The sequence below is a fragment of the Molothrus ater genome, chromosome 9, assembly GCF_012460135.2.
Source record: "Molothrus ater isolate BHLD 08-10-18 breed brown headed cowbird chromosome 9, BPBGC_Mater_1.1, whole genome shotgun sequence".
NCBI classification, from domain to species: domain Eukaryota; kingdom Metazoa; phylum Chordata; class Aves; order Passeriformes; family Icteridae; genus Molothrus; species Molothrus ater.
Genome location: NC_050486.2, coordinates 9,505,978 through 9,528,295, shown reverse-complemented (window position 1 = coordinate 9,528,295; position 22,318 = coordinate 9,505,978). Strand labels below are relative to the sequence as shown.

Below are 22,318 nucleotides of genomic sequence, written 5' to 3'. Positions count from 1 at the left end.
CTACGAGGAAAGCACAACACCCAGCAAAGAATACATTAGCTTCCTAGTTAAGGACAAGAGGTGTCAACCCACAGTCATTGCAGACATTTCCTAATTAGAAGGCAAAGGGGAAGAGTCCTGGAAATAGAGCAACCAAAGGTCTGAACTCACAGATCAGCTAAACACTGCAGTTATCTTCCAAGCATCCATACCCAAAATATCCACAGAGATTTATATCTAGGCGATACATAGAGCTGCCTAAAGAACTGCACACAGAAAAACACTCTCAGAAGCCAGCAGGTTGAACATAATCCTCCTAAACTATTTGGGGGACTAATAGAGCCACAGGCCTAGAACTGGAGCCTTTCAACTTTTGCTGGCCTTATAACAATATGACCAGAAATTCTCTCCTGGAATTTGGCCCTGAAAACACTTCTCTGCCAACTGACAAAGGAGCAGGCACTTGTACTGCCTCTCTCTGAAGAAACCACATACCCACCCAGGGCACAGACCTTGGATTTCAAACCTAAACACACCCCCCCCCAGCTATAACAAGATACTGTGATTGAGGGGTGCTCACAAATGTCTCCTCAAGAAGCAAAGAGCAATTCAAACACTGATTTGGCAATAGAGAATACACCACACCTGGTAATGGAGACACCGTTTTCCCTCGTGTTTAGGATTTGCTCCGATGCCTGCTCAGAGGAGCAGAAAGCAGAGGGGAAGGGAGCTGCACACAGTGTCAGCCTGCTGTGCTGGACATGCTGAAGTGAGGCCAGTGGGGCACCTCTGCAGAGGGGGCTTAGCTCCAGCCTGGCCCAACCAAGAGAAGTTGTGTGGCAGATATCTTTGATATCTTTGTGGCCAGTGGCTTTGGGCTCCTCCATGGTGAGACAAGCATTGAATGGGCTGTTTTAAGCATTCAGATATTTTATTTTGGTACTGCGTGCTAATTAAGCACCTGACCCAGCCGTGGAGCACGTTTAACAGAAATACAGCAGCTTGATCAGTCTTACAGTAGGCTAATTTTGTTATGATTGTTTTAAATGCCTACTAAAAACTATCTGCATATCTTAAGTGTGATTGAAAAATTAATTTTATTTCTTCTTATACAAACAAATGGCTCCTAGCATTTTTAGAAAGGTCCCTGGATTCTATAAAAACTGGAAATGCCATGAAGATACATTTGCAATTATGAACAAATTTGCTTGCACATTTGCCATCAGCATTCCTTTTTCCCACATAATTTTAATATTACACCATTTTAATTTTCAGCATGGCAACCATGCATAAGCATCATCTGGGTGTTGAATGCTGGGGGTAGCTGAACTGCTTTATAGGAACTCTTGCTGGGTGGTGTTCCGTGCATGTGCAAGGCAGTGTGATATCTGCCTTGCTTAGACTTGACTGCAAGCAAACCAGTTCTTTAAAACAGCGGAATTTCTAAATTCACAGAGCTAAAGGTCTGGCAAGTGAAGAACTAAATGACAAATACCACATCAGCTGAACATTAAAGCATTCCATGTAACAGAAGATACCCACACTTTAAGACCAGAGACCAGTTTAACTCCTCAACCATGCAGGATGGCAAAACATTTGTTACATAACAGCAACTTCACATGGCATTTTTACATCCTGCCATCTTTTCACAGGAGAACAGTAGATTAGACTTCTACCGACTCTGAGAGACGGGGAGTGGAGCCAGCAGCAATATTGAGCAGAGTGACTGATTTCTGGCACCATCTAGCTTCTCTGCAACAGGAATCTGGCAGCCTGGTAGGTGCTTTTCAAAGACACAGATTGAATAATTGATACTAGTGCTATCCAAATACTCAAGACAGCACAAGAAAGAATAAGAAATAAAGTAGTTTTGGGGCTTAAGATCTACTTTTTTTTTCACCTCCAAATACAGATTGTGAGGTAAAAATCCTGGGCAGAATACCAAAACCAAGAGAATGCAGACTCTGTTCATCATTCAGCTTCTGACCATGCAACTCTGCCAAATATCTATAATATATATAAACGTATTAGACAAAAAGAAGCCATAATGCAAGCAAGACTATTAATTGCTCATTTTCATGAGATATGGTACAATCTGAAAAACAGATTTGTTTTGACCAGTGGAACTATTCCTAATTCCACTCAGGAACTGCAAAATTCCAACGATTATTTGTAACTATGAGACAGTGGATTTATAATCATTCACTGCACTTAAGGGGTTTTGAATGCTGAAAACTTCAATCCCCCACCACCAGCTCTGCATGGAGAACGGCTGACCATTTGAGAAAAGCAGACATGTTTTGTGCTGAACATCATAATTCATTAACTGATGAGATATACAGCCTTTGGATGCTTGTGCTCTGTAAAATTTTGCAGAAAAACATTTACTTGTCAGCATGAGGACATGTTTACAGACTCACACTTTGGTAAACTATAAAGGAAGACAAATAAGGTTGGCTTATATCCTCAGTAGAGGAGGAAATGCAGAGAAAAAGGAGGAAAAAAAAAAAAATCTTTCTGGACTATACCAGACCAGCAAGCACAGTCTCTCCAATTCAGAACTTTTCTCCAATTCCCACAGTGTAACTTTCTTTCCATTTGCCTGAAATCACCTACAATGTCCTTTAGGAGCTAATCCCTACACATTTGGTTTACTTGGCATAGGCCCAATAAAAACAAGGATTCTCAAATGCATTACAAGCCCAACCCACTTTCTCACTTCGTCTTTTCAACTGCATGTGACCACAGCTACTGAAAATAGAAAATTAGCTACATTTACACACAAGTAACACAGAGGAGCCTCCTAGATGGAAAAAATGGAACATAGTTACATGCTTTTTCCTATAATCCACTTAAAGTAATATTTCTCTCCCTCAGGGTTATAATGTATTCAAGGCAGTTTCTCAGTAAAGAGGTCTAGAGCTATTCTGATGTCGATTCATTCATGATCAGCTCTGATTTTGTGGTATCATTGAATAACTGAAGTGTAAATGCAAGACAGGCATAGCTGTCTATGTGTTTTAATGTATTTCAAAGGTTTTTTATTTAAAGAAGAGTCTTATGTTTTCTTCTCCCTAGATATGCTGGGTTTTTAGATTCCACATTTTCCAATACTTTTGGTTATACAAGATTAAGAAGGACCATATATTTTTCATGAGATGGGGACATGGGATGACTGAAGATTAAAAAGTATTTGGTATGGCATGAATAAGAGTATCCAAGTGGAAAGGAATTTTAAGATTTAGATCTAAGAACTCAAATGCGCCCAATGAGAACCACAGGCAGAAGTCTGAACCAAAATTTGAAACTACCCTCAAAGTCAGCACCCGTTATTTGAAGACATTTTATACTCATTGAACAGTAACAGATCAAAATGAAAGAGCAAGCAAAGCAAAATGAGATAATGAGAGGAAAGCAGAGAACATGCTCATAGAGGGGAAAGGGAAATTGAGACATCTGTCATTAACATCTGACTTGGATGTCTCTTAATGGGCTTATATTGAGTTCTATGTTACTCAACTGTGATTACTAGAAAGAATGAGTTTTTATATCTCAGGATATTCTGGATGGGAAGAGACTCATAAGGATCAGCAAGTCCCACTTGAGTGAACAACCCATAGGGGATTGAACCCACAGCTTTGGTGTTTGCACCACACTCTTACCATGTCTAGAACTGAAGTATCTTGGGCTATTGCACACCGTTCACCTGAGAGAAACTGCAAGGAATTGAACAGATTTCTGTGATATTCCTACACTCAGATTTCAATCTTCAGTGATGCACAGAAGAAAAGCACTGGGATTATCAAGAAGCAATTCCCCTGAGCGTCAGGGAAGGAGAATTTTTAAATCCCTTCATCCTTTTGAAACTCTCTGCATGCCATTTCAGAGTAATGTATTGTTTTAAAAAGCCTGGTAGGGAATGCTCTAGAAAGTAAAAAGTTAGATGTCCTGATATGCACATATGCAAACCTCTGATTCCTGCATTCTCATGTACCAAAAGGTTGCAAATTTAGTCAAAAAAAAAACCAACCAAAAAAAAACCCCCAAAAAAACTCCCACCACACAAAAAAACCCAAAACAAAACAAAAACAAAACCCATAGCCACCAGAATGTACTACATTTATGTAAATATTTTCAGAAGGCACATTACGCAGGTAATTCAATACAGTCATAAAGAGATGAATGAGATTTTAATCCTGACATTAAAATACTCAAAATAGCTGCTTCAAGATGGAAAAGAATGCAAAGAACAGAGGAGACAGTTAAAGTGCTAAAAGCATTATAGGAACCTTTATATTTTATATTCAGGTGGAGTTTGTCATGAGCAGCCCACTCCCTTTTGGCACTGAATAATTCCCAGCATTTTCATATCACATCTCAGATACACATATCAAAGACAACTTTCTAATCTTACAAGCGTGCTTAGAGAAAAGGAAGGAGAGCAAAAAATACCAATAAACTCCCCCTTTCACCCTTGTCCTCACCTTACTGGCCAATATTTCTTGTTTTTATCAAATATCTGAAGAATTCCCCTACTAGACAGAGGAGAAGACTGAAAGAAGGTAACTGATTTGTAAGTGCATCCTATCATGCTTTTATTTGATAAATTAAGATCAATTTTATATATATTTCTCCCATAACAGGCAAAATTGTAGTTATAGACATAAAAGTGTCTAGGACCTGCTACTTTTATTGGCTTGTTAATTGAATTTTGTTAGAGAAGAATCTAGATCTCAGAAATCATTTGTCTTCAAATTCCTCACAGTTTTTACTACAGAAGTATGGTGAATCACTAAGTATTTGAGCTGTTTGTTCCCCTTCCTCACCTCATTGTGTTTGACATTAGATTAGGAGTGCTGTGAACACCACGTGACAATAATACTGACCTCAAGACAGGGACCTTCCTGTGCCAAGAAAAAAAATTTTATAATCTACATTTCACAATAAGAAAATTAAGTTTCAGAAACATGAGACTAGTTGTACCTTTCTTTGCCTATATTCTATTCTTCCTTCCATCCTATTCACTAATTTATCTCCTCCTCAGTCTTGTACTCCATCTCCCAAGCCTTCAGTGACAGCTTTTAGAACCTTAAACCAGTCTCAATCAATAGTTGAGCTCAGCTGCCAGATCCATGGGATCAGAAAGATCAGAACACATTTATCCAAAGTCCAAGTGCAGTTCCTTATTCAGACAGCTATGCTGCCTGCTAGTTATTGGGTGGAATTGAAAACAAAAGTTATATTAAAAGACAGCAGGATCATTATTTCTCCTTTCTGCCCCACCTCCTCAAGTGCCTGAGGTCATTTTCCACAACAAAAATGAAAGCCCTTCTTGAAAGTGTTTTTGTCCTAAACAGCAGTGGTTAATTTCTTGCAACTAATTAGTTATTCAAGTGAAAGTATAATGATCCTCCAACATGATTGAAAGTACTTCAACTGAGTTTCCTGCTAACAGCATACTTCTAGAAAAGATGCAATAAATCAGCAGGGTTATGGAAATCTTTAAACAAAAGCAAGTCTATGACAGGAACCCATTAAAGATACAGCCATGTAATATTTATGCACCTAGCTGACTCGTGCTTTTAACCCTGCACTTTCAGCTATAGCTTTTTAGCACCTGGGTCATATTCAGTAAGAATGAAATTCACCCTATCTGCTAAGAGCCAGCACAATGTCTCTGCTTTAGGTGTTCAGAGTATAGGGCTTAAGGGATAGAACTTCCCTCCAAATGGAATTTCATCCAGATATTTCTAAATAAAAATACAAATAGAACACCTTTGAACAGCACAGAAAATGTAATCTGTGAGCCTCAAGCTCCCTGATTGCCTTTAGCAAGAAAAGAGGCAGGCACTGACACGAGAATGGGAGGTATTGATGCAGAAACAAAACTCAGAATAGCCAGTATCACCTATGATTGTTCAGATCATGATTTGTGATTAGGAGTGGTTACCACAATGGTGATAAGGGATCTCTTGAGACTTTTACAGTAAGTCCTGACTGTGTAAATTGCCATTCACTTACTCCTGAACCTACTAATTCATTTCAGAATTTGTATTTAAATGTGTTGGGTACTGCAGAAAAGCAAGACCCTGTGGCTGAAAAATGCATTTTGATAACGTTTGAAGCTTCTGGGTGCTACAGATGTACTGATCTGTTTAAATCTCCAAAACAAAGAGATATTTCCCTTTCTTTTTTCACATTATTCTATCTGCAGGTATGCTTGCATGTATTTTTAAGCTACACAAGTGCACATGAAGCAAAGAGAATTGTTTAATTTCTTAACTTATTTGGCTGTACAGGCTTTTCCTTATCCCATTCACTCATTTACTTCATGGCCAATCTCCCAGTCAGTCTTCCCACAGTTTTAAAAGACAGAATTTGGATTCACAAACCAATTTGAGATGAGGACTCAAATACAATTTCCTGGCCTACCTTTCCTTGCTGTAGCAAAAGGCTGCAAAAAGGGAAACCTTGCTGCTGTGAGGTTGGGACTCTGGGAGGTGGGAATTGAAGGACAGAGAAAAGGAAACCAGACATCACTCCCCCTTCCCACTAAAATCAACTCTGTCTTCACGATAGGTTTTTGGGCCAATGACCACTTTCAACTCACACCTTCTGTTGGAAAAATAAATTAGGAGTCCAGCTTTATTTTGTCAACAGAAAGTTTAAAGTGGTCACTGGAGCAAAAAGCTTTTCAAAGGGTAGATGAGCTCAACAAGGACAAGGAGGAGGATGTTGAGAAAGCCACAAAAACACAGGCAGATTACAAACCATTAAAGGCTATGCCATTTTTCAATAATAAAGATAAGGCCTTAAAACAGTTCTGTAATTTGTATCTATTTATTTCTTTAGAAGAATATGTATTACTTTAAAAAGCCTCTGTCAGAGCAGTAAAAGGTATTTTGCGTTTCTGTGTGTCAGTCTTGACAAAAAAGAGCCACCAGTAAACTGAGTAGGCATTTGCTGCATGAATACATGGGATTATGCTTCACATTTGTGCTGTAAATCATTGGATCCTGTACAAGTAATTGTACTGCAATGGGTTTTGCTATGCTAAATATTTAAACTGTGTGCCCAGTCCTTCAAAGTCTGAGCTTATTCTGTGTTCAGAGCTTTTTAGAGTTGAGTCAATAGCATATTTGTTTTGAATGGCTGCTCCTAGATAACAGTAACAAAAATCCAAAACTTGTTTACATCATTTAACATGCCTAAGAGCTTAGCCTGAGACATTAAAAAAGCCACACAACAAGCAAACAGAAAAATGCAATCCTTTAGAATAGTCTCTACTGGTGAAAAGAAGTTACGCCATCAAAAAGCAAAAAGAACGTTTTGCCAACTCTGGACCAAGAATTGCTTGGTTTTTAAACTGGAGCAATGACTGGCATAAAAAGACGTCAAGGAATTCCCTCTTCTCCCTGAAAATAGTCATGAGCCTTTCTACTGCCCCAGAGTTTGTGTTGTAGTGATTGCAAGGAGAGGTGCCTCTTGTGGGTCCTAAGCAGAAGCCCTTGTTTATCAGAGTGTGCAAAATGTGGAAAAGAGTCAAAACAAAGCAAATCAGGCAATTCCATTAATCCTGGGAAAACTGTTCCCATCTGAGCAGTACCTTCAGCTCTAACAGGCTCTAATATCAGCTGTGTAGCAAATACCCCTGGCCTATTTTCTTAACTTGAATTGCTACCTTAAGAACAAGGCTTCACCAACATGTACACACCAACACCCATGGAGTGTTCTACACATTCTCAAACTGCATTTGTGCTCTGAATTCTGTAAAGTAAGGTGATGCTTTTGGGAACAAAGATGAAGCATAATTTCTCATCTGTTTCAAATTACACATGAAGAATACCGAGGATGTTAGTAAGAAATAGATTAGCATACAGAATTTTCACAAAGGAAAAAAAGCAGAAATGCCAAAATACAATTACAGCAAAGGAAATAATGCAACCAGGCAATGATTTACCATCCACACATTTTTAGAATCACAGTTGTAATTGTTAGAATCCAGTGCAGAGTAGTAGACACAGTTTTTGAAAAAACAAGCCTTTCATATCTCTACATTACCTTGAGAGCTCCTGATACCTAATCTGGAAGCAGACAAAACTCAAAAAGGTGCCTCTTTTCCAGTGAAGACGTGACTTCCCCTCCAAGGGCCTGGGGCACTGTGCCTCAAATGCTAATAGCTTGAGTTGTGTGCAATAGCCCTATATTGTTTATATAGCACTTCACATGTTCAAAGCACTATGAGATATCAGCCATCACTACACTTTTATGAGGCTGTAAGTATTACCCACTAAACATCAGGGTTCAAATGACTTGCTCTTGATCAAAAGAAACTTTGTGCAGCAGGACTATAATTATTTTAATTTGGTAATTCTCACAGACCATTCCTATAGCAACACAGATTGAAGAGGGGGATGGGATATAAAAGCCAATTGCTATCGCACTCTGCACTGGCAGCGAGATGGACACATGGAGGATCTCTTAAGCAAACCTACACTCACAGCACCTTTTGTAGAAAATAGTAGAAAATTATTTAAAAAATCAGGAGCAAAAGTTAAACAAAAGGTTTTGAAAGCCCACAAGCATGTGTATGTATCTATTTAACATATTCACTGTGAAGAACATAGAAGACAACATGCAAATGGTACTGAAGTACTCCAGAAATCCTAAAAGGGGGTTCTGAATTAATTCTGAAGCAGTTTAGGAGGTTTTATACCAAGATTAGTAGGTAACTTAAAAGCAAGTCCATTTTCTGCAGAAAAAGAACTACAGTCTCATGTCCTATGGCTGACTACAGTAGGACTCAACTTTTAAAAATATCGAATGTTTTTGCTCTCCATTTTTATGCATATATTCTTCCTATGAAAATTCAACTATGCTGACATTTATATCGCTAGTCTCAAAGTATCAAGTCTCTGCTCCTGAAAAAGAATACAAACACAAAGGAGACGCTGAAAAACAACCAATGTATCCACAGTATATATGACAACCAAATAAAGGCTTGACATAAATGCTAAACAGGATAGATGCTGAAGATTCTTCTCTTTACAACTGAAATCACTTGATCCAAAAACCCTAACACTGAGATGGAAGACAGAATAAGAAAACTCTTATCCTCTGCCTTTCCGTCCTGTGCCCATCCTATCCTACAATATTGTCTTTCCCACCTCTTACATTTTGCCTCATACACAGCCCTGGTTTCCACACACACCATATGTTTTCAGAGCACAGCTTCACAGTTATTGGCCTTAGAGCCTTGCCTGCAGGGTCACGTGGGAAATAGATCATACTACCAAGACAACAATGTAGACCACTACACACAGTCCAGATTCATCAAATAAGAAAAGGGTGCCTATTTAAAGCTATCACAGGAAAAGGGGGAGGGAAGGAAGGAAAGAAATTCTCTTCAAAGGCAGCAGTGAGTGCAGAGAGAATTACTAACAGAACCTTTTGTGTTTTAGCCAGGTTGATCATGTTGCTGTGAATATTTACCCTCTATCTTTCAACTTTCACTTGGCATTTTTCAGGTACAGGCTACACAGAACTCTATGCCAGACTATGCTTGCAATTGCTACTGTTTTGATTAATATTGCCTGAAAAGTTAAATTACTGAAATATTTGCTAAAACATTAAAGTTTAAGTATAGCATCAATAGGTGAGCATTACTTCATGGCTATTAATGTAAGAATCAGTTACCATACCCCATCTACTGATCTAAAGAACAGATGTTTGCATATGATTTATGGACACTGAAATATGGGCATATCTTCCATAAATAGTAATGTGTTCCAGTAACCAAGAGTAGAGAATTGTGATCCATAAGATTGGGAAGTTGCAGGCAGTATAGAATTTATTTACCAATTTCTTGGCTTTAAATAAAAAGCAAATCTCATGGAGCCAGGGCCTGAATCCTGAATGCTGGAAAAGTGCTTACAATGTCAAGCAGGACTAACAACATGCAGTAATAAATTGCAGTTGGGCTCAAATGGGCAGACACAAAAGTCTGTTTAGAACATGAGTGTAACTATGATTTGTTAAGTAAGAGTAACAATTTATATTGATTGAGATGTAATAAATCTAAATAGTAAGCAAAAAGCCAATATTACTGTGCGTACTTTCACATTAAATATGGGCTTGGAAGTTTCTTTAGTATCAAGATTTAACGAAATACCGATCAGGTAGAACTCTAATGGGCAAAGCACATAGTTTTGAGCTCTGCAATTAAATTATTTCTGGAAGCGCAATCAAATATCTGATTGAACTAATATCACTGCTGCTTCTCACATTTGTTCTGTTCCTAAATTAGCTTGGCTAATCAGTATCCCACCTCATAGCCTGTGTTGTAAACACGTAATATTAGCTGATGGGTTTCATTTCAAGAGCACAGTCAATTTTTGGACAGCAAACTTACTCAAAAACTTAGTCAAAGTCTACAAACATACAAAACAGCATGTTTGGAGATGTCACAGTTTCTGGGTCATCAGAACACTGATAAGACAGTGAACTTCAAATGACTCTGTGATGGCTGTGCATGTCAAACAAGTTTGATTTAGTTTAAAAACCAGTTTTGAGGAAAATATTTCACCTCGAGGTGTTTTCTGTTTTTCCACCCTCTTATTCTATGAGCAAGAACCAGGAATGTACAAAAAAAGCAGCCTTGTAGAATGGAGAATTTAAACATGGCAATCACAATTTTTTGCTCCTGTCTCAGGCTGGCATGCACTAGTGCTTCAAGATGTTATGCAGCTGCTCCTCTTCCCCTGAGATGGCTGTACTCCAGTAAATGGTGAAATACTCCCTCAAAATTTTTTTTCCAACAGAGGTTAACAGAGATGTTTTCATAGGTCTAAGGCAACATGAAAACATGGTGATTGTGTGGTTGGATTTCTTGAAAAACATTAGCCTTAGATTTACTGCATTAGGAGCTGATGCTACACTCCAACACACTGCAGAAACGACTGCAGTTAGTGTCTGTAGAACACACAGTCTTAGATTACAGTGATTGTTACTTGATTCTGTTCTTGTAGATTTTTAGATCACAGAAGAAACAAATACTTTTCATTTTGTCCTCTTGATAGCTGCACAGATTCTTTGCTTTCAGCATATAACTCAAAGTCATCTAAGAACAAATTGAATTTCTAATAACTACAGTCAACTGAATTTAATTCCTTTCAGTGGAAGCACAGCAGTGTCAATACTTACTGAGATTTAGTATTACTGCTGATTTATTGAAAGTAAAATGTCAATAAAACATGAAAATTTGTCATTTTAGAAAGGTTTAATAAAAATGACAAACACAACACAAAAAATTGAAAATATAAGAACCAATAACTGATCATTCTAATTCACTTTTTTCCAGATGAGCATCCAGGTGTCAGCTGGTGTAAACCCAGATGCCACTGACGTCAATGGAGCTTTCTCAGTTTACTCTAGCTGAGAATCTGATCCCGAGTGTGCCTCTGCCATTTTTAGATGCTGCCACTGGAATTCACTTTTGCAAGACAATTAAAAAAACACATCTACACACTGCATTTCTTCCTGTCCCCAAGTGTTTAACTGGAAATCTGTTGACAGACTGTGGGAAAGGGCTAGTGGGAGGTGGAAGTAGCCAACAACTGCATCCATGAGATAACTTTGCAGTATCAGTATGAACACTGTTCCGTTGTCTTCCTTTGATACAAACGAATATTTGGCTTCAGAAAGTTTTAACTCCACCTTCCACTAACAAATCCATGTCAGCAAAAAAAAAATGATGCTGTAACCCACATGAAGTATCTACCTCATAAATTTACTAACATAGCCTTTTAAGCAGTACACATAGATTGTTTTAATGCACCATTAGAAAAAGTACCTAAAGCTACAAGAGCCTCAAGGCTGAGTTCTGTGTATTCACCTAAGCATTTGTTCCTAAGCCATCTCCCTGCTGCACCAGCAGTAAGAGTGGTAACAGTTCTAAGGCAGCTGTTTGAAGTGGCCTGCAAGCCAGACTGCGATCTGGCTGACATCTTCCATATTCTCATCTCATTTGTGTGGGCAAGAGAGGAGGAAGAAAGGAAAAGGTGGGGCAATAAGCAGGGCAGAGTAGTACTTGACAGCTTTTCTAAACAGGGAGAGGGAGCTTTTGCCTCTGTTTTACATAAGGGAATTGTTAACATGAGTGCACTGTATAACAGCTTCCCAGCATTAACCACTACAATGAAGTTGGAATGTTGGTCTTTTGATTCAACGTAGCAAGGTCAAAATGGGAAAGGTAATTAATTAGAACTGAAGATGCAGCTCACATAGTATTGAAATAATTGTCTATTTGTGCAAGCACAGCAACCATATCTTCAATTTAGGTCAGGCCATCAAGAGGAGGAAAAGGACTGAAGACTGAAGATGAGATGCTCTACTTCACACAGTTGCCCTCTGGAAGGACTTGCAAAGGCAGTCACTTAAATTAAGTGCAGGTCATCAGACAAGATATCTAATCTATTCCTAAGATAGGCAGCTCTTGCAGTCCAAATCCCCATGGCCTTTGCAGCGACACGATGAACTACTTCCTCATGTACCTCTGTCAATTCACGTTAGGCTGCAGTTTTTTTAAAGCGATATTTCATGTACATCATGACCCTATTGCTCAAAGCAAGGAAAGTGCTTTGGTTTATTTATGACCTAGTAACCTTAAATAAAAAAAAATACATCCAATCTGAATGTTCACATAAGCCTGCAGATCTGAAATAAAATTTAAAATAAAGCTGGCATTTGTAACAGCTAGCTAAGCCCAATAAGGGATTTTAAAAAAATGAAAACCAGATGAAAGAAGATGAAAGCATATTTACCCTGCATAACCTGCACACATCAGGAATCAGGGCTGGAACCCAGAAATACCTTTTGTGCTTAGAAGTTTCAGCCCATTTCACAGGCTATGTGACCAAGGAAATACTGAGGATTTCCATTATGGAGGGTGGGGAGGCATTAATAACAACCTGTGAAAGTAATTCCTTCCAAGATGCAATCCACCCAGCCACAAGCTCTACACAGCTCCTCTCCTTCCCCTGCACCCCATCCTAATTGCCAGATATCAACCAGGCAAGCCCCCATACTGAAATATGAAGTGACAGATGGAAGCAGGGAATAAGGGCACAGGAATGAGTACTGAAAGAAATGGAGAACAGAAAACAAGCTTATAATAGAGTAGATCTTAAATATGAGCAACCCTTAATCATAAAGTTAATTCATTTGGCTAGAACCAAGTTGAACAGATGCATGTAAGACTGAGTTGGAGAGCCTTATTCTCTCATCACTTATGCCAGTGTGCAGAGGTCTTCCCCTAACATCCATGGAATTAAATCTTGGAAATTTCACTACAAATAAATGGAGAAATAAAAATAATCACAGCTAAATATTGGCAGCAAATATCCTGTGCTGCTGTATTGGGAAAGGAAGGTGGGCTGCTACATTTAATTAAAATGTATTTGATTTAGCTATATTCATAATCAAAGTGGCCTTCATAAACAAAACACATCTAATCCAGCAAAATAGTTGATTCTGTTCTGGTCTAGTTCTCCAGCAGGCTATATTAATGACTTTTTCTTTTAGTTGTATTAGATGGAAAATGCAGTTGAGTCAACTAATGCAATAAATACCTCCACACACAGAACAATTAGTTGAAAGAAACAGTTAGGACCAAGTCCTTGTCATAGTGTTTGTTTAGAAAATAGGCTGGGGCAGCACCCTGATCAACTCCAGTCCTTTAGTGTGGGTTCCCTTAACACAAATACAGACAAAACCCAAACATTTATAAAGCCTTATAAATAACAACGGATGGGAGAGGGAGAGAGTAGAGGGCATCGTTATCCAAAGGATGAGGTAAACAAACAACAATTCATGTAAGTCAATGAATCAGTCATGGAATTTCAGCACAGTTAAGAGTGGACCTAGCAGAAATCTGACAAGCTGAGCTTCAAGAACACCTGCATAAGAACTCTGCTCACAAATGAAAATAAGGTAAAATTTCTGGATTACCGTGTTTTGTCTTCTTATCTGGCCTCTAAAGTTCTTCTGCAACACAAAACCTACAACCTTAATTTTTAAGTATTATTTATTTTTATTAATAATTAGGACAATTGAGTTGGAAGGCTCAGAAGGTTAGGAAAAAGTGCTGTGGAAATTTTTAAGAATAAAGACTTTACTGTGTGATGATCAGCTGAATGCGCACAACATGCTGACACACACAAAAAAATTACAATAAATACAGGTCAAGCCTTGATATACAGTCGCCTTTTTTCCTCCTGAAAAGTATCATCACAACAGGTTCTGCATGTGTGAAAACTTGTAAGGAAAAAAAGGCCTTCTGTCTCTGAGATATTTTTTGAAAAATTAAGCCTTCTTTAAAGAAAATTTATTTTTATCAATCCTAAACAAGTTTTAATCCAATTGAACCGTGTCAATAGAAGAAATTTTGTTCAATTGAGCAATCCCTAATTGGCAACACTAATTTGTAAAACTCTCAGCCAGCTCTGTTCATTTATGGGATCTCATGTTTTGTTTTACTGTGAAGTTCAGTCTTGTGAAATAACAGACAACATTAATCCACTCATGCCTGAATCTCTAACCTTTATTTTTAAAGCCTGAATAAGAGAAACATATTTTCCTTTCATAGAAAGAAGTCTGGAAAGCTGCCAGCTCCTTGCAGAAAGACTGAAACATGATCTGCAGAGAAGGGTGTTGGTGTTGGTAAGAGAAAAATGATTCAAGTTGCATCATCTGTATAATTAAAATCACTGTGTGAATTTTGATTTTCCCCCCCTACTTTCAGACATTTGAGGATGCAGTCAAGTCAATGGAGTTCTGTTGTAGTGGTTGCTTCAGTGAACATTCAACGCTGTCGGTGAGTTTGGAATTAAAGTGAAAACCATCGACCGTTGATTGTACCCTCCAGCTAACCATCCTCCTCCTTACTTCATGCTTTCAGGCCTTAACACCGAAGATAGCAACCTAACCATCTTATGATGTTTCTCCCTCACCCTGCCAAGCTTTACAAAAAGGTCACAATCAACATTCATTGCTGTCGGTGGGTTTAACTATGTGGACAAGCTCACTGAACAATGAATGCAACTGTGGCCCCACATTGTACAGTTGCTGTTGAGAGGAGCAGCAGCTCTGAAGGCAATAGTGAGAAGCAAACACTTGTTATAAGCTACAGTTTTCTGGTCAGAAAAATAGTTGGGGTTATCCATTTTTTGCTTGCTTGGTTTTGAGTGTGTTTAACTTAGCTGACTAGAAAAAAAAACTTGCTGCCTTTTTCTGGAGTATCGTCCTCACAGGGTTCAGTACCATTGAAAATGTGAAAATTCTTATTTAGTATGTGTGCAGAAAAAATAACAGGATAGGAAGCTCTGTATATCCACTCCTAAGGATTCTGACATAAGAGAAAAGAATATTTAATTGTCATTTAACTAAGCATTGTTGAAGAGTTCAAAAGTTTATTCTATACTTGTCATGACAAATACAACTGGGAACAAATGGGATTTAAGAGTTATGGATAAAAATGTTACATCAAAAAATATTAATTAATTTTACATTAAACTGATTTTAAGAACATAAATACTATTGCATTTGCTATTTTTAGAGATTTGCAAAATGACAAAGAAATGTATATCCAGAAATAATAATGGAAAAGCAGTTAAATTTTAAAGTTACTGTAAACTGAGTACATATGTCAGACTCTGAGTTTTACAATAAGAAAATAAAGCGTAAATAAGCTCATAATTGTGTTCTTATTTCTTTGTAACCCTTTATTAACCTGATCAGACACACAAAAGGACCAGTCTACATTTCTCACTTCACACAACCATCCAAGGTAAGTTCTACCTTTAGACTCAGTGCAACTCAAATACTCTGCAGCAGGAATTGCTTACAAAATCAGGAAAACTCACAGCATATCATCATATCACTCATATCATTCTTCTCATTATAGGAATGTTTATAAACAGTACTTTAGTCTGATTATTTACAAAGTTTCCTCAGCACATTAGTCACACAAGTAATCCTGTGTCCTAAGCTTGCTTGGTTTATCCATGTTTCTCTGGGTAGGAATTGAACAGCAGAAAAGTGTCAAGGCTATCATGGGACAATACATCTATAGCCACTCCTGGAACAGTTATCAGTCTAATTAAATGGTAGGAATGCATTTCAGCAGTTCAATCATGAAAGAGATCAGTCTTCTGTCACCTGTGAAACTAACATTTATAGACTCAAAAAACATAACCTCACTAGCAATATAAAACCTGAAATTATTTGGACATTATTTAAAAGTGGTGTTTGGGAAGATTATCTTTTTTCATTCTAATATTTACTGGAGAAGAACCCACATGCTCTGTTGCTCACTGAATACCCTGGTCAGAGACAGAAGAGTAAAGTATTAAAAGGAAGAGTTGCTGTGGATAAATGATTTCTCAGCAACGCTGTTCAGAGATAAGCCTGTATCTTTATGTTTACCCATTTCTACAAAAATGGGAATTTAAATTACTACAGACTTACATATTGCAGGCAGATAAAGATCATATTAAAAGGAAGACTCAGAGGTATACGTTCTGTCTGGTAAGAGAAAATTTCAAATGAAGTTATAGCTAGTATGTTTTTGCTACAAAACAAAGTTCTTTACTGGAACTTAAAAACCAGCTCTTCATTTTGCAAAACACTTATTAATGCTTGTTACAAATGCGTTACGTGCCTTTAACAGAAATACTTCTCAAAACAGGAGAATCTGGAATTTCTCAACACTGGGAAGAGCTAATGTCCTGGAACATGAGTGGTTTCTGTATATATGTTTTCTCTGCTAACTGATAATGCCTGAATGATTAACATTGAGGAGGGACAGACTCCACTGCAAGAAAAAGAATGTTACATCCTTTTTTAAGGCAGTACTTTCCCTCAAAATACACATCTCTCCTGATTTCAGTCATCATTTTATTCCATATACTTACTAATGGAAGAAGAACTATTCACATCCTACTAAGTCAGGATGCAGAAACCTCAGCCAGCATTGACCTAGGCACAGTTCATCCAGTCTCATTGCAAATATAAAATATTTCCACCTTGACTGCAAGTTTTTACAGGTTTCTGAAGAGAAGAATGACTTTAATGGTGCCTAGCATGGGAATTTATCAGTGATTTCAGTTACACCATGTTTTCATATAGAAATGGAAAAACGTCTCCTTAGTGCACAGATATGTAGTACTTCATACAACCTGAAATCAACCTCTACAGACTAGTTACTTAATATTCACTGGAAAACAATTCCATTTTTCCACTCCCCACAAGAAATGCTGGCTTGCACATGTGTTTCCTTATGCTGTAAAGCCACAGAACAATCCCAATTTGGCAATGATAACTGTGATATACTGTGGAAAGGTTTCACGGTAATTTTCATGGGTTTTGTTAATAACATACATATGTACTCAGTACAATGCCCACAGGCCACAGAAACATTCTAGAAAATTGCTCCTCATTGTCATTGTAAATAATTCACTCACAGTAATATTTTTAGGTCAAGCATATCAAAGTTGCAGTAAATGCAATGGACCTTGACATAATAGGAGCACTGCTTTTACCGCAGTGGAGGAAGAGGAGAGGGAATGCACTTCCCATCCATGAGAGATCAGCTCCTGCTCCCCAGTGTGCCCAACACTGTGCTTGAGTACAGCAGAGGCGGTACTAAGGGCTTGTTATGAGGTTTGGAGTTGCTGGGATTTTTAATTAACTCTAAGTTCTTTTCTTCTCCCTGGCTTCTGGCATAAGATAATTTAAAACATCCAACCCAACAGCTTCTGTATCAATTCTATAAATTCTGCTCAGCAAGTACAGAAACACGCTTGGTTGTACCTCTAAAACCACAAGTCAAAGAATTTCTGTGGTAGAAATAGTCTGTGATATTCAGGACCGTGGCAGGATGGATATGATAGACTTGCTTTTTGGCACAGCTGACACCACCGCATTAACATCTCTTGCTTTACAGATGGTGAAGGGACACAGTAAGTTAAAGAGTTAAATATAGAAGTCATTTATAGTTGAAATAGAAGCAGTATCTAGACAATTTTAGACTCCAACTATGTCTTTCTGGGAAAATTAAAAAAAAAAAAAAAAAGAATGCCCCTGCAATCCTGACTTTTACCTCATGTAAATACCTGGTTTTCTTGCCAACCACCTTTTTTTCCCTATTAACGTATATCTTTGTTCCTTGCCAGAGTTACAATGGTAACCAATTATTTTTTCAAGCATTACAGAATAATTTTTACATCTTGCCTTCTCTTTTATTTAGGTTTGTATAATTTTGTTTGAACTTTAGGTTTTTTTTCTTCCCATACATCCTCCTTAAGTGCAAGTGCCAGAAACTTAGACCACATTCCAAAGAGCCCAGCCAGGGCTAGCTGAAATAGTCTGATGTCTCTTTATTTTACAAGAAATCACTGGTCCTTTTCAGCCAAAAAAAGCATTTGTAATGGCACCACACAGTTAACACTTTTAAATTTATCTGACATTATTCCATAGATACAGTGTCCACAAGTTCTTTCCTAGTTTAAAATAGATTATTTTATCCCCTTGAAATGCACCACTTCCAATTTTTTGAATTTAAGAGGGTTTTTTTTCCATAATATAGCTCCTACTTCCCCCCCCCCCATCCTAAATCACCAATATTTTGAAAATTAGTGTCAGAAATTACATGGTAACACATAGAAGTGGGGATGAATTTAGAATACAAGCAGAAGCATATCATGATTTAATTTTTAAAAATTAAACTTTCCATTGTACTGCTTTTCTCCCACATTATTTTAGGAGTACAAACTGAAAAAGAGGCAGCAGAAGCATAATGATTAAATTTTCCTGCTGTCTGCACCTAAAGGGTATTTACAAGCTCAGTATTTCCATGGCTGTGGTAGAGCCTTCACTTCATAACAACCAGTAATCACATACTGGATACAAATATTCTGGCAAATACACTTAACAGAAGGTTTATGTTTGAGTTTAGCAATTATTGATCTGAGGAAGAAACAGGGTAAGTCTTCAAATTGCACAGCTTTCAAATACAATTCTTATGAAAACTGACAGAAATGCCCAGCTTCTACGTCGTATGAGACTGCTTTGCATTGCCACTAGAAATGAAAATACCCTCCTCCTCCTTGTTTTGGATATGACCTAACACCAGAAATTTAGGGAAAGCTTCAGGTAAAAAAACTAATCTACACAAGCCATGAGTTAGAACAGAAACTGTCTGTATTTCAACATAAATCAGCAATAATCCCCCCAGTTCTGCAGACAGTCCACATTACATATTTTTATCTTTCCTGATTCTACTTCATGAAATACAGCTGCTTCCAACATAGCCCTAAAATTTTTTGTTTTAACGAATCTGCTTTAATCTAACATGTTCACAAAGAGATTATAATGAGACCTGATGATATAAATTTCTGGGTTGTGTTTTGTTTGGTGGGGTTTCTTGTGAGTGTCTTTTTAATCCTTTTTTTTTCTACTAGGAATGTCGCACTACTCTTTATGATGAAAAAAATGTGAAAAATGGACCAGACAGCACAAATCTATGATACCAGTGTTTAGAAGGTTCAAATGTCAGGTCAGGTAAAGAGGAGGGAGACCTGGAAAGCAACATGTGCCTGGCTTTCAAGATAGTGGAAGTTTCACCTTGCACTCAAGAGAAATGACAGTACACATAAACTGCATATCTCAGCTACAGTGCCACCTCTGGGTACCAGCAGCTTGTCCAACTCATCATACTATTCAGCTAATTGATTGCATGGATCTATTATTTAGTGATTAAACAGTTAAAGTATTTTACCACAGGCATTTTGAAACACCGAAACAAAAAGAAATACAAAAATATTTGTTTTAGCTAGTGAGAGTTGAGTCCAGGTGGTTGCCCTCAAAAGTCAACATCACCATCTGATGTGTAAAACATTCCTAATTACCATAGAGTATACCCCGCGCTAATTACTCTGCTTGCATCAAAATAATGAGCCGTGGTAAGCCTCAGTTCATGACAATAGATTTACATTTAAATGTCATCCAGTTCTCTCAGTATCAATATGCTGCTGGTTACCAGACTGACAGACATGATGAAATCAGGCTCTCCCACAGACAGGGACAGTGAACACACTTCAGGGAGGCCACAAACTGCTAGAGGGATAACAAAACTAAAGGAACTTGGAGAGACATTCAGGATATAGCTGTAGGAGACAGCAGGAGAAAAAAAGACATGACTTTATAGACAGCAGCCAGCTGTGGCCTACAGCAAATCTTAAAAGAAATCTCTGTAGACTCTCCAGGAATATCTCTGTACATCCCCAAAACAATTGCAGGAGATTGTTCCAGAAGTTCATGTGGATCATGGTCTGCTACCTAATGAATTCAGATTCTCTGCTGGTTTTGGAGTCAACAGTTTCAGTGAAATTATGCCAGTTTGTACAAGCTGAGGATTTGGTAAGCCAACACACAAGAGAACTGTAAAAGAAGTATGGTCCCACACATCCTACACTAAGGGAAGAAACGCAGAGGTAGATGTCACTCTTGGGGGAGGAGGAAGAGAAGAAACAAAATAACATGTACTTGAAAAAACACACGTTTCCACCTACAGAGAGAGCATTTCTGCCCACAAGCAAACTGTGGGTGCCCCACACAAACAGCACTTGGACACTTCACTACTCCATTGGTGCAGATTACTGCTTTGCAGGTACAAATAAGGAGCTTCAGAACACAACAGGCAGGAGAGTATTTTTGGGCAGAAACATCTCACCCACATTATGATAATCTGGCCTTTGCCACCACATGACAGTCTCCTCAGCTTCACAAAGCTCAAGCTATGTGGGTGGGAAAGAGCTCACAGCTTATTTTTGGCTGGCGATGGCTCCCACAGCACAAGTGTATATATTTGAAGCAATGGCAGCCTGTTTCCTCTCTCTCCCTTCACATTGTGCACTTCCATCATTTCCCATTATTTTGACACAGAACTAGCAAAGTAAGCCACTCATTGGTTACATTTGAGAAAAAAAATCCAAGTAAAACATTATCACATCTTTTAAAATACCTCCTGTCACAATACCCAGGAGGTTCTTTATTTTGGGTGCTTTTTGGCATCCCTCTCTGGCCTAGGGCTACATATGGACTTCAAATGTGTATCAGCCTTCACCAGACATGATTTATGTTCTGCACAATTTAGGCAATACAGGTACATGTACAAATGCTGCTAAGTGCTGACTGCAAGTGCCTTCTGGAACTAGCTGACATGTATCAAGAGTGAGATAACCAAACCACAGGTCTGCTCAAATTGAATACCACAAACTGACTGTTAAGAGTGAATTCTAAAAAAAAACCCAACCAAACAAAAAAGCCTCCTCTTCTTTCATCTCTCCATTGCTACATCACCCATCCCATCAATGCCTTTTGTGGACGCAGACAAGCACTTAAGACACTTCATCCTTGCAGGAGAAAAATAAACCAAACCAAAACCAAACAAAACATTATGTTTCATTCCTCCTTACACAGATGCCTATCTATATGGGAACAGGATTTCTTCTTTAAACCTTGCATTGAGATTCTAAGGCATTGCTGTGTCTATAGCTAATTATTCAGGAGCATTGCTGAGGAGTAATCCAAGTCTGAAACATGCATGCCTGCGCAGAAGGGTTTGTTGCTTGAACTTAGGAGTGTGCCTTTCCCATCTTAGCATCTAGCACTAGAGGCTCCTCTCTACTTAGGTGAGCACCAGAGTTATATTTTCCCAAAACAGAAATCTTTCTACCTCATTCATTTTCTGTGAGGGCACCATCAGATTAGCTCAGTATACTCATGACAGATTTTCCAGGAGGATATACTATCCCTTTGATGAACTGAAACTAAAAACTGATTTAATCAAAGTGCCTACAAATAATAGACCATGTTTTAATGACTATTTGAAATTCTCAAAACAGATTATTTTGCCTTCTTTCTACCACAAATATAGTGTTATATATAACAAGTGTTTATATACATAAGGTCTACAAATAAATTTTGACTTGGATCCCAAATTAGTAAGATCACATTAGCAGCTTCCTGCAGTTGAGGTCACAGGTGCTGGCACCACTATCCTCCTCTAAGAGGAGGACTTACAGCTGTAAGGCAGAGAGAAGAACTCTCACTTGCTGAGAAAAGAGCTCCATATCTCTGCATGGCACCCAGACATTGGTGGGTTCCTGAGCTGCCTACAGCTGATGTACCTTGATCATCATCAGAAGCTGTAAGAGCCACTGTTAAAGTGAGCACAGAGCCTGCACACAACACTGCAATGTGAGCTCAGGCTCTGTGCTCA

At 38.2% G+C, this 22,318-nt stretch overlaps 1 long non-coding RNA gene across 2 annotated transcripts in view; it reads left to right on the top strand.

The window, feature by feature from the left end:
* The window catches only part of LOC118689647 (uncharacterized), a 62,544-nt gene extending 46,812 nt beyond the window's left edge, over positions 1-15,732 (top strand). Inside the window, exons 3-4 of one of the 2 annotated variants that reach the window (XR_004980661.2) lie at positions 1,632-1,755; positions 12,318-15,732. This is a non-coding gene — a long non-coding RNA (uncharacterized LOC118689647). The remainder of the gene's footprint in view (positions 1-1,631; positions 1,756-12,317) is intronic. The other variant, XR_008508530.1, reaches the window with a different exon arrangement.
* The last annotated feature ends 6,586 nt before the right edge of the window (positions 15,733-22,318 follow it).